The sequence below is a fragment of the Oncorhynchus kisutch genome, linkage group LG7 (genome assembly GCF_002021735.2).
Source record: "Oncorhynchus kisutch isolate 150728-3 linkage group LG7, Okis_V2, whole genome shotgun sequence".
Classification (NCBI taxonomy): Eukaryota; Metazoa; Chordata; class Actinopteri; order Salmoniformes; family Salmonidae; genus Oncorhynchus; species Oncorhynchus kisutch.
The window spans coordinates 21,364,801-21,377,478 of NC_034180.2; positions in this window are offsets into that span (position 1 = coordinate 21,364,801).

A 12,678-nucleotide genomic window follows, 5' to 3' on the forward strand; every position below is an offset into this window, starting at 1 on the left:
TGTTGGGGGTGCAGTGCTGTTGACCGGGGTAGGAGTAGCCAGGTGGAAAGCATGGCCAGCCGTAGAAAAATGCTTATTGAAATTCTCAATTATGGTGGATTTATCAGTGGTGACAGTGTTTCCTATCTTCAGTGCAGTGGGCAGCTGGGAGGAGGTGTTCTTATTCTCCATGGACTTTACAGTGTCCCAGAACTGTTTTGAGTTAGTGTTGCAGGAAGCAAATTTCTGCTTGAAAAAGCTAGCCTTGGCTTTTCTAACTGCCTGTGTATAATGGTTTCTAGCTTCCCTGAACAGCTGCATATCACGGGGGCTGTTCGATGCTAATGCAGAACGCCATAGGATGTTTTTGTGTTGGTTAAGGGCAGTCAGGTCTGGGGAGAACCAAGGGCTATATCTGTTCCTGGTTCTAAATTTCTTGAATGGGGCATGTTTATTTAAGATGGTTAGGAAGGCATTTAAAAAAAATATCCAGGCATCCTCTACTGACGGGATGAGATCAATATCCTTCCAGGATACCCCGGCCAGGTCGATTAGAAAGGCCTGCTCGCAGAAGTGTTTCAGGGAGCGTTTTACAGTGATGAGTGGAGGTCGTTTGACCGCTGACCCATTACGGATGCAGGCAATGAGGCAGTGATCGCTGAGATCTTGGTTGAAGACAGCAGAGGTGTATTTAGAGGGGAAGTTGGTTAGGATGATATCTATGAGGGTGCCCGTGTTTAAGGCTTTGGGGAGGTACCTGGTAGGTTCATTGATAATTTGTGTGAGATTGAGGGCATCAAGTTTAGATTGTAGGATGGCTGGGGTGTTAAGCATGTTCCAGTTTAGGTCGCCTAGCAGCACGAACTCTGAAGATAGATGGGGGGCAATCAGTTCACATATGGTGTCCAGAGCACAGCTGGAGGCAGAGGGTGGTCTATAGCAGGCGGTAATGGTGAGACTTGTTTTTAGAGAGGTGGATTTTTAAAAGTACAAGTTCAAATTGTTTGGGTACAGACCTGGATAGTAGGACAGAACTCTGCAGGCTATCTTTGCAGTAGATTGCAACACCGCCCCCTTTGGCAGTTCTACCGTGTCTGAGAATGTTGTAGTTTGGAATTAAAAAAAATGTCCTAAGCCAGGATTCAGACACAGCTAGAACATCCGGGTTGGCAGAGTGTGCTAAAGCAGTGAATAGAACAAACTTAGGGAGGAGGCTTCTAATGTTAACATGCATGAAACCAAGGCTATTACGGTTACAGAAGTCGTCAAAAGAGAGCGCCTGGGGAATAGGAGTGGAGCTAGGCACTGCAGGGCCTGGATTCACCTCTACATCGCCAGAGGAACATAGGAGGAGTAGAATAAGGGTACGGCTAAAAGCTATGAGAATTAGTCGTCTAGAACGTCTGGAACATAGAGTAAAAGGAGGTTTCTGGGGGCGATAAAATAGCATCAAGGTATAATGTATAGACAAAGGTATGGTAGTATGTGAATACAGTGGAGGTAAACCTAGGTATTGAGTGATGAAGAGAGAGATATTGTCTCTAGAAACATCATTGAAACCAGGAGATGTCATTGCATGTGTGGGTGGTGGAACTAATAGGTTGGATAAGGTATAGTGAGCAGGACTAGAGGCTGTACAGTGAAATAAGCCCATAAACACTAACCAGAACAGCAATGGACAAGACATATTGACATTAAGGAGAGGCATGCTTAGTCGAGTGATCAAAAGGGTCCAGTGAGTGGAGAGGTTGGTTGGGGGTCACGGCGATTTAGACAGCTAGCCAGGCCATCGGTAGCAAGCTAGCATAGGATGGAGGTCTGTTGTTAGCCACCTCTTGCGTTCCGTCAGTAGATTAGTGGGGTTCCGTGTGGTAGAGGGGATTAATCCAAATCACACAACAACAACAAAAATAAAAACAATAGATATAGTTATAGAGGTCCAAGAAGAAAACATAATAATAATAAAAATAAATAAATTGTCCGATTGTCTATTCAGATAGCAGTCGGTAATACAGCTAATGGGCGTAGATGGGCGTTCTGCTAATGGCCGCAGATGGGCGTTCAGGTAACGTCGCGACGGAGGAGCCAGCCGGATCTCCTTCGGGTAGATAACGTCGGCAGTCCAGTTGTGAATGCCCGGTGGGGCTCCGCATAGGCAGTAAAACGGGTCCGGATAGGTGACTGCAGCCCAGGAGTGATTGATGGAACTTAGGAGTGATTGACGGAGCTGGCTAGCTCCGGAATAATTGATGTTTGCTCCGGAATCGACGAAGGCCGATAGTCACACGGATAGCAGCTAGCTAGCTGTGAGATCCGGGTATGAATGTCCAGAGAGCAGTCGAAATCCAGGGACATGGAGAGAAAAATTGGTCCGGTATGATCCGTTCCGAGCCGCGCTGCGCCGTACAGAACTGGCGATAGATTTTCGAGCTAAAGGATAGCTGATGACCACAAACCGTGGTTAGCTGAATACTAACGATTTGCCAGTAAAGAAGCTAACTAGCTTCTGAACTAGCTTCTGGATTAGCTTCTGGCTAGCTTCTGGCTAGTTTCAGGCTAGCTTCTTGGAGTTTCTGGCTAGCTTCTTGGAGGATTACAGATTTGAGGTAAATAATACTTTTTTATAAATATAAATTGGTGAGGCGGGTTGCAGGAGAGTGTTTTGAAGATGAGTTGATGGAAAATAAAAATAAAATGTATGTGAAAAAAGTTGTAAATATATATATATATACACAGGACACGACAAGACGAGGACAAAAGACGTCTCAACTGCTATGCCACCTTGGAAGAATCTGGAAGAATCTATATGTTGTTCACTATGATGTATATACACTATATGTCTGTACGTTACTCTACAGAGGCTGCGTTCACCCTGCTGTTGTACTGGGAGCTGCTGCATTGGGAGGAGAGGCCTCTGAGGGAGTTCCTCCACTACCCAGCCCAGAGCGATATCTAATAAGTTAAAGGAGCAGGTTTCTGGGCACAGTAGAATAGATTCAAGGCATAATGTACAGACAAAGGTATGGTAGGATGTGAATACAGTGGAGGTAAACCTATGCATTGAGTGATGATGAGAGAGATATTGTCTCTAGAAACATAATTTAAACCAGGTGAGGTCACCGCATGTGTGAGAGGTGGAACTAAAGGGTTAGCTAAGGCGTATTGAGCAGGGCTAGAGGCTCCGCAGTGAAATAAGGCAATAATAACTAACCAAAACAACAATGGACAAGGCATATTGACATTAGGGAGAGGCATGCGTAGCCAAGTTATCGGTGGGTCTACTGAGTAGCTGGGTGAGCTGGAGACATGGCGATTCAGAGAGCTAGCAAAAGGGCCATAGAGGGACGTCACAATGGAAGAAGTCAGTTGTAGCCCCTTCGTGAGGTTACGTCGGCAGATCAGTTGTGATGGATCAGCAGGGCTCCGTGTAGTAAAAGGGTCCAGGCCAATTGGCAAAATAGGTATAGTAGCCCAAAAAAATGGTCTGATGGACTTCTTCAGCTAACAGTCCGGTGTGCTCTAGACAGCTAGCAGGCCATGGCTAGCAGGCTAGCAGATGGGCATTCAGGGGACATTGCGACGGGGGAGCCAGTTGAAAAAAATCCCTTGGGCGGATTACGGCGGTAGTTCATTCGTGATGGATCGGCGGGGCTCCGTATCGACAATAAAAGGGGTCCAGCCCAATTGGCAAAATAGGTATTGTAGCCCAAGGAGTGGCTGATGGACCTCTTCAGCTAGCCAGGAGATGGGCCAAGCATAGGCTAGCTCCAGGCTAATTGGTGCTTGCTTTCGGGACAAAGACGTTAGCCAGGAGAAGCCAATCGGATAGTAGCTAGCTAGCTGCAATGATCCAGGTGAAGAAGTTAAGAGCTTGCGGTAGGAATCCGGGGATATGCAGAGTAAGAATTCCGATACACTCTGGGTTGAATCGCGTTGTGCAGACTAGCAGGAGTTGTCCAGGATAAAGGTTAGCTGATGACCGCTAGCAGTGGCTAGCTGACTACTAGCTAGTTAGCTGGCTAGCTCCTGTTGGGCATTCCAGTTCTGAAGTAAAGAAAATAGCAGATCCATACCACATTGGGTGAGGCGGGTTGCAGGACAGTATGTTGAAGTTGTGGTTAATAAAAATATAAAAAATATATGCGAAGAAAAAATATAGAAAAATATATATACACGGGACACCACAAGATGAAGACAAAGACGCCTGACTGCTACGCCATCTTGGTGAAAAAACATATACATATATGGTGCATTCGGAAAGTATTAAGACGCCTTAACTTTTTCCACATTTTGTTACATTACAGCCTCATTCTAAAATGGATTAAATACATTTTCCCCGTCATTCTATACATAATACCCCATTATGACAATGCAAAAACAGGTTTTTAGAAATGTTTGCAAATCTATTAAAAATAAAAAACAAAGAAGTGATTTACATAAGTAAATCCTTTGCTATGAGACTCGAAATTGAACAGGTGCATCCTGCTTCCATTGATCGTCCTTAAGATGTTTCTAGAACTTGATTGGAGTCCACTTGTGGTAAATTCAATTGATTGAACATGATTTGGAAAGGCACACACCTGTCTATATAAGGTCCTACAGTTGACAGTGCATGTCAGAGCAAAAACCAAGCCACGAGGTCAAACTAATTTTCCATAGAGCTCAGAGACAGGATTGTGTCGATGCACAGATTTGAGAAAGGGTACCAAAACATTTCTGCAGCATTGAAGGTTCCCAAGAACACAGTGGCCTCCATCATTCTGAAATTGAAGAAGTTTGGAACCACCAAGAATCTTCCTAGTGCTGGCCGCCCGGCCAAATTGAGCATTCGGAGGAGAATGGCATGGTCAAGGAAGTGACCAAGAACCCGATGGTCACTCTGACAGAGTTCCTCTGTGGAGATGGGAGAACCTTCCAGAAGGACAACCATCTCTGCAGCACTCCACCAATCAGACCTTTATGGTAGAGTGGCCAGACTGAAGCCACATGACAGCCGGCTAGGAGTTTGACAAAAGGCACCTAAAGGACTCAGACCAAGAAAAAGAAGATTCTCTGGTTTGATGAAACCAAGATTGTACTATTTGGCCTGAATGCCAGGCGTCAAGTCTGGAGGAAACCCGGCACCATACGTACAGTGAAGCATGGTGGTGGCAGCATCATGCTGTGGGGATGTTTTTCAACGGCAGGGACTGGGAGACTACTCAGGATCGAATGAAAGATGAACAGAGCCAAATACAACGAGATACTTTATGAATACCTGCTCCAGAGCGCTCAAGACTTCAGACTGGGTCGAAGGTTCACCTTCTAACAGGACAACGACCCTAAGCACACAGCCAAGAGAATGCAGGAATGACTTCGGGACAAGTATCTGAATATCCTTGAGTGGCCCAGCCAGAGCCCGGACTTGAACCCAATCAAACATCTCTGGAGAGACCTGAAAATATCCAACCTGACAGAGCTTGACAGGATCTGTAGAGAAGAATGGGAGAAACTCCCCAAATACCTGTTTACCAAGCTTGTAGCGTCATACCCCAGAAGACTCAAGGCTGTAATCGGTGCCAAAGGTGCTTCAACAAACTACTGAGTAAAGGGTCTGAATAATTATGTAAATGTTGAGCTGGAGGATTTTTCAACGCATCGGCAGAACAGAGAAGCTACGTCTGGTAAGACGAGGGGTGGGGGTGTCTTTTTGTCAATAACAACTGGTGCGCGATGTCTAATATTAAAGAAGTCTCGAGGTATTGCTCGCCTGATGTAGAGTACCTTGTGATATCCTGAAGACCACACTATTTACCAAGAGAGTTCGTAGCCATCTATTTACCACAACAGACCGATGCTGGCACTAGGACCACACGCAAACAAGAAAATGCTCACCCTGAAGTGGCGCTCCTTGTGGCCGAGGACTTTAATGCAGGCAAACTTAAAACAGTTTTACCAAATTTTTACCAGCATGTCACATTTGCAACCAGAGAAAAAAAACTCAAGACCACCTTTACTTCACACACAGAGATGCATACAAAATTCTCCCCCACCCTCCAGACACGAGCCTACCAGATGAGCTTAATGCCTTTTATGCTTGCTTCGAGGCAAGCAACACTGCAGCATGCACGAGAGCACCAGCTGTTCTGGATGACTGTGTGTGAACGGGCTCGGTAGCCAATGTGAGCAAGACCTTTAAACAGGTCAATATTCACAAAGCCATGGGACCAGAAGGATTACCAGGACGTGTACTCAAAGCATGCGGGGACCAACTGGCAGGTGTCTTCAGACATTTTCAACCTCTCCCTGACTGAGTCTGTAATACCTACATGTTTCAAGCAGACAACCATAGTCCCTGTGCCCAAGGAAGCGAAGGTAACCTGCTTAAATGATTACCACCACGTAGCACTCACGTCGGTAGCCATGGAGTGCTCTGAAAGGCTAGTCATGACTCACATCAACAGCATCCTCTCGGATACCCTAGACCCACTCCAATTCGCATACCGCCCCCACAGATGATGCAATCTCACTTGAACTCCACACTGCCCTTTCCCACCTGGACAAAAGGAACACCTATTTGAGAATGCTGTTCATTGACTACAGCTCAGCATTCAACACCATAGTTCCCACAAAGCTCATCACTAAGCTAAGGACCCTGGGACTAAACACCTCCCTCTGCAACTGGATCCTGGACTTCCTGATGGGCCGCCCCCCAGGTGGTAAGGGTAATTAACAACACGTCTGCCACACTGATCGTCAACACTGGGGAACCTCAGGGGTGTGTACTCCTTGTTCACCCGTGACTGCGTGGCCAAACACGACTCCAACACCATCATTAAGTTTGATGACACATGATGACACAACATCACCAACAAGGATGAGACAGCCTATAGGGAGGAGGTCAGAGAACTGGCAGTATGGTGCCAGGACAACAACCTCTCCCTCAATGTGAGCAAGACAAAGGAGCTGATCGTGGACTACAGGAAAAGGCGTGCTGAACAGGGGGTTGTAGTGGAGAGGGTCGAGAGTTTCAAGTTCCTTGGTATCCACATCACCAAAGATCTATCATGGTCCAAACACACCAAGACAGTCGTGAAGAGGGCACGACAAAACCTTTAACCCTCAGGAGACTGAAAAGGTTTGGCATGGGTTCCCAGATCCTCAAAAGGTTTTATAGCTGCATCATGGAGAGCATCCTGACCGGTTGCATCACCGCCTGGTATGGCAAATGCTCGGCATTTGACTGTAAGTCGATACAGAGGGTGGTGCATTTGGCCCAGTACATCACTGGGCCAAGCTTCCTGCAATCCAGGACCAGTGTCAGAGGAAAGCCCAGAAAATTGTCAGAGACTCCAGTCACCCAAGTCATAGACTGTTTTCTCTGCTACCGCGCGGTACCAGAGCGTCAAGTCTAGGACCAAAAGGCTCCTAAACAGCTTCTACCCTAAAGCCATAAGAAGGTTGAACAATTCATCAAATGGTCACCGGACTATTACATTGAACTCCCCCCATCCCCCGCTCCATTTATTTTGTACACTGCTGCTACTCACTATTATCTATGCCTAATCACTTCACTCCTACCTACATGTACAAATGACCTCGACTAACCTGTACCCCCGCACACTGACTCGGTATCGGTACCCCCTGTATATAGCTTCGTTATTTGTATGTTATTGTGCTACTTTTTATTATTTTTTACTTTACTTTATTTGGTAAGTATTTTCTTCTTGAACTGCACTGTTGGTTAAGGGTTTGTAAGTAAGCATTTCATGGTAAGGTGTATACTTGTTGTATTTGGCACATGTGACAAATAAAGTTTGATTTGATGTATAAAAATGCAGGGCAGGCCATTATTTTGGCTACCATGGCTATAGCTCTATATGATGACTATGCCCCCAAACACTGGGCACAGGTGGTCACTGAATGGTTTGATGATTTGAAAGTGATGTAAACCACATGCCATGGCCGTCTCAGTCACCAGGGGCCTCATTTATAAACCGTGCGTATACAAAATATATCCCAAAATGTGTCTGTGCCAGTTCATGCAAAAGTTAACATTTATACAAATGTGACTTGATGTGGGAATGTTCTCATCCCTGGAAACTTTAGACCATGCTGAGGACCATCTATTGGTTAAAATATTGTATTGTAAGCTGCAGAGTAAGTATTTTGTGCAAATGGGGGACATGATGAAAAGCTTATTGATAAAAAAACTAAAAACAGGAACAGATATTAACAAAAATACAACCATTTGCCATTAGAAAGAAGAGCAAAAATCTGTGTTTTTTTTATCTAAAATTATTAGACATAGGAATCTTTTTCCTATTTTTTACATTTTCATATCCATTATAGTCACGACTTCCGCCGAAGTCGGTCCCTCTCGGGTGGTGGCGGTCGACGTCACCGGTCTTCTAGCCATCGCCGCTCATTTTCCATTTGTTTTGTCTTGTTTTCCCAAACACCTGGTACACATTCCCTCATCAGACTAAATGTATATTACCATCTGTTTCCCCCATGTCTGTGTGTGGAATTGTTCTTTGTGTAGGGTGTTACGCTACAGGCTGGCTTGCGCTAGGTTTGTTTCAAGCCTCGCCTGTGCCTTTGGGCCAGGGTGTATATTAAAGTACTCCTGTTATCACCCAACTCTGCTCTCCTGCGCCTGACTTCCCGGCAACCAGTCACTCACCCCATTACAATTGCAGAATATTCCTCACCTTTTCTGTCCGTGATGTGTTCATGTTCCCGAAATAGCCATACAACAAATTACCATAAGCATCTCTCATTTAATTGGATTTTATTTATTTAGCCCTAATTTTAACAGGTAGGTTGACTAAATATATTGGTTATATATATTTCAAGTTTTAAGATATCATAGGCAGCGTGGTGTATAATATTGGTATACAGTCAAATTTAAAAGCATATTTTTACATTGAAGTAGGCCTATGTATCAAGTTTCAAGTTTTTTTAGTCACGTGCACAGTGAAATGCCTTTGGTTGATTGCTCTATCCCAACAATGCAGTAATGAATATAGGACTACAAATAGGTAGGACTACAAAAAAAAGTAGAACAACATTACTTTTTCATTTTCTAGCTACAACATGAATTACTGCTAAGGATTCAAACATTCTGCCCACACAGTAAATAGACCAGTAGCTTGTGTAAAATATTTGATATTATGGGTAGGCTACAGTATTGGTGTGCCGTGCAATAGGAGCGCAACATAATTGCCTATACCAAGGCAGGATATATAAACCCGATCTATTGATAAAGTAAATATTGAATAATTCATCTTCTGCATACCATGGCCTAATAATGCCAATAGTTCCAAATTGTACAGCAAATAAAGGGCGTTATTGTCACCATAAAAGGTGAATGTAGGCGTTTTCCAGGGGGGTGTGGGGGGGGCTTAATGCTCGTTCACGCACACACAGTTTTACGATGAGTCTGATTAATAACGGGATATATCCCGTTATTAATCCATCTCAATATTTTTGTATGTGTGCAGAGTTTTCAGACATGGCATTTGCATAAATTTAGTGTGAAATTGACCTAACGGTTATAAACGAGGCCCCAGATCTCAACCCAATTGTACACCTGAGACATTGTTTTCCACCACCATTAACAAAACACCAAATTAGGAAATGTCTCATGGAAGAATGTTGTCGCTGACTCGTGGTTACCCAACTTCTTAATAAGACACTTTTAATGTTTGTGTTTCCTTTATTTTGGCAATTACCTCTACATGACCAATACTTTATGAAATAGACCTACTGAAATCAAGGAAAAAACTCAGAATTTAATAAAAATATTATTGAAAAAACTGCCTTTTTTTACTCAAACACTTGAAAAACATGAATTCTTGACAGGAAGAGTTTATTACCCTCAAAATGGTTTCTGACTTTCGGGTTAACTAAAACTCTGGCAGTGAATCACTTGAATGCTACAAAATATTGGATATTTCAAGCCTTAGTAATGCTTATTTATTTGACTCCTTCTCTTCATGGCATCTCGGTCTCTCGACTCAGATGCCAAACTCACTTATTCACACATACAATTCAGTAAGGAGTGTTTTGGCAATCCACTCCAAAAAATACATCAGGGTATTCCAAGAATGTAGATTCTCCTCCTCTCAAAATGTGAGTATGCTACATAGATTTATTCTGTTTGTGTACATCTCTCTCTGCGTGAGAGAGCCTCCAGTATTTATGCTGCAGTAGTTTATGTGTCGGGGGGCTAGGGTCAGTTTGTTATATCTGGAGTACTTCTCCTGTCTTATCCGGTGTCCTGTGTAAATTTAAGGTTGCTCTCTCTAATTTTCTCTTTCTTTCTCTCTCTCTCTCTCTCTGAGGACCTGATCCCTAGGACCATGCCTCAGGACTACCTGGCATGATGACTCCTTGCTGTCCCCAGTCCACCTGGCTGTGCTGCTGCTCCAGTTTCAACTGTTCTGCCTGTGATTATTATTATTTGACCATGCTGGTCATTTATGAACATTTGAACATCTTGGCCATGTTCTGTTATAATCTCTACCCGGCACAGCCAGAAGAGGACTGGCCACCCCTCATAGCCTGGTTCCTCTCTAGGTTTCTTTCTAGGGATTTTTTCCTAGCCACCGTGCTTCTACACCTGCATTGCTTGCTGTTTGGGGTTTTAGGCTGGGTTTCTGTATAACACTTTGAGATATCAGCTGATGTACGAAGGGCTATATAAATACATATGATTAGATTTTTTTTGGGGGGGGGGGTAGATTGCAATCCAGCAATCACCATATCTAAGAAAAATAAAGCTTTGACCTAAACTCTTTATACTCTTAGAAACACCTCTTCCCAACATTTAAATGTTTGCCTGGGGATGACAGGGAAAATGTATTGTTTTCATATTTTCTAAAGCTGTGTTTCCCATAATTACACTGCTGGTGAATATGTTAGAGTTTAATTTGAACACATTTGTTTGTGGAAACGGCATCTCCCCAGCTTTATAAGAGAGGTTTTTGATTGAAATAATGTATTTTTCCTTTCTGCTGGAGCACAAAGCCTAAGGGTACGGTAAAGGAACATGGAAAGATGCAGTCTCTTTCTCTCCCTCTCTCTCTGCCTCCCTCTCTCTTTCTTTTCTCTTATGCTGACAGAAACAAAAAAAAATGGCAACTAAAAGGAAAAAAAGAGGAGTGATTTGCAGCGCAAACATCTGATCTACAATTTGACACCGTCTGTAGCTCACTTTGATCAGAACATATTGATTGATTCATGAATGAAGTTGAATCAATGGACTGGAGACCTTCACCAGGCCCTGATGTTAATACGTGTGTTACAGTGGTGGGCGTCTAAGGTTCAGGTCCCTCTCTTTCTCAATCGTGCTCACTCTCTGATTTGCTTGCTCTGTCGTTCTCATCGGATGTGCTGTGTAGGAGGGATGGAGAGAAGGAATGAGAAAAGAGCGGCTCGCTATGGGTGCATACAAAGCCAGAGTGTGGGCGCCATTCTCTCTCCACAGCCCCAGAGGACAGAAAGAGAGAGAAGTTTACCTTCAATGATGAATGCTTTAGCCACGATCCACCCCCACAAGTCTGGATGGGGCCAGTCTTTTCATAGAGACGCGGATGATGTTCTGTTCTCTGCTCTTCTCTTCAGTTTTCCCCTTACATTATTCATATGCCAAACCTGGTTATATAGATGTGTATTAGTGTGCATGTACGGTGAAACTAATGTCTTAAGAAACATCATATTAGCTAAAACGTTCAGCTATATCTGAGTTTTAAGATTGCAGGGTGAAAAGATAGAAACATAATAACTATTATACTTCTATGATCCTTCATGCTCACAAATGACTGTGGACCTTTTTAGTAGACGCTCTTAGTCAGGGCAACTTACAGGAGCAATTAGGGTTAAGTGGCTAGCTCAAGGGTGCATTTCTCACCTCGTTGGCTTAGGATTCAAACCAGTGACATTTTTGTTACTAGCCCATTGCGCTAGGCTACCTGCCACCCTATGGCCCATGGTCAAAAGGAGTGCAGTACATAGGGAATTGGGTGCCATTTGGGATACAACCCTAGTGTTGACTTCCAGGAGTGATTTGTTCACTCCGGGCCCTTTTGTCTCTCTGTAATTATAAATTAACACATTTGTCTGGGCAGACACTCTATTTCTCTCTATATACAGCTGATTCTGTGCCAAATCCCACTCTCAGAAGCTCGCCTGCCAAAACTTTTCCAGAATCCAAATCTGCATCCCAAATGGCATGCATTTGGTATGCAGACCTAGAATCTGGCACAGGGTAGCTGAACCCCTCAGGTAAGAAGGTAGACACATCTTCAATGGTTTTCTGTTTTCCTTTAAATACCTAAAACTCTAAAGAGGGTGAATAAATGTCAGGCTACGTCCCAAAACTCTTAAATCTATTTATTTCCTCTTCTGGTTTCATTGGTGATCACCTGAGATCTTTTATTTATTTATTTTACCTTTATTTAACTAGGCAAGTCAGTTAAGAACCAATTCTTATTTTCAATAACAGCCTAGGAACAGTGGGTTAACTGCTTTTTCAGGGGCAGAACGACAGATTTGTACCTTGTCAGCTCTGGGATTTGAACTTGCAACCTTCCCGGTTACTAGTCCAACGCTCTAACCACTTGGCTACCCTGCCGCCCCAAGATGCATGTGTACATTCATCGGGGGGGCCGAAGCAGGTCATGACCCCCTCAAAATTAGAAACAGGTCATTTTG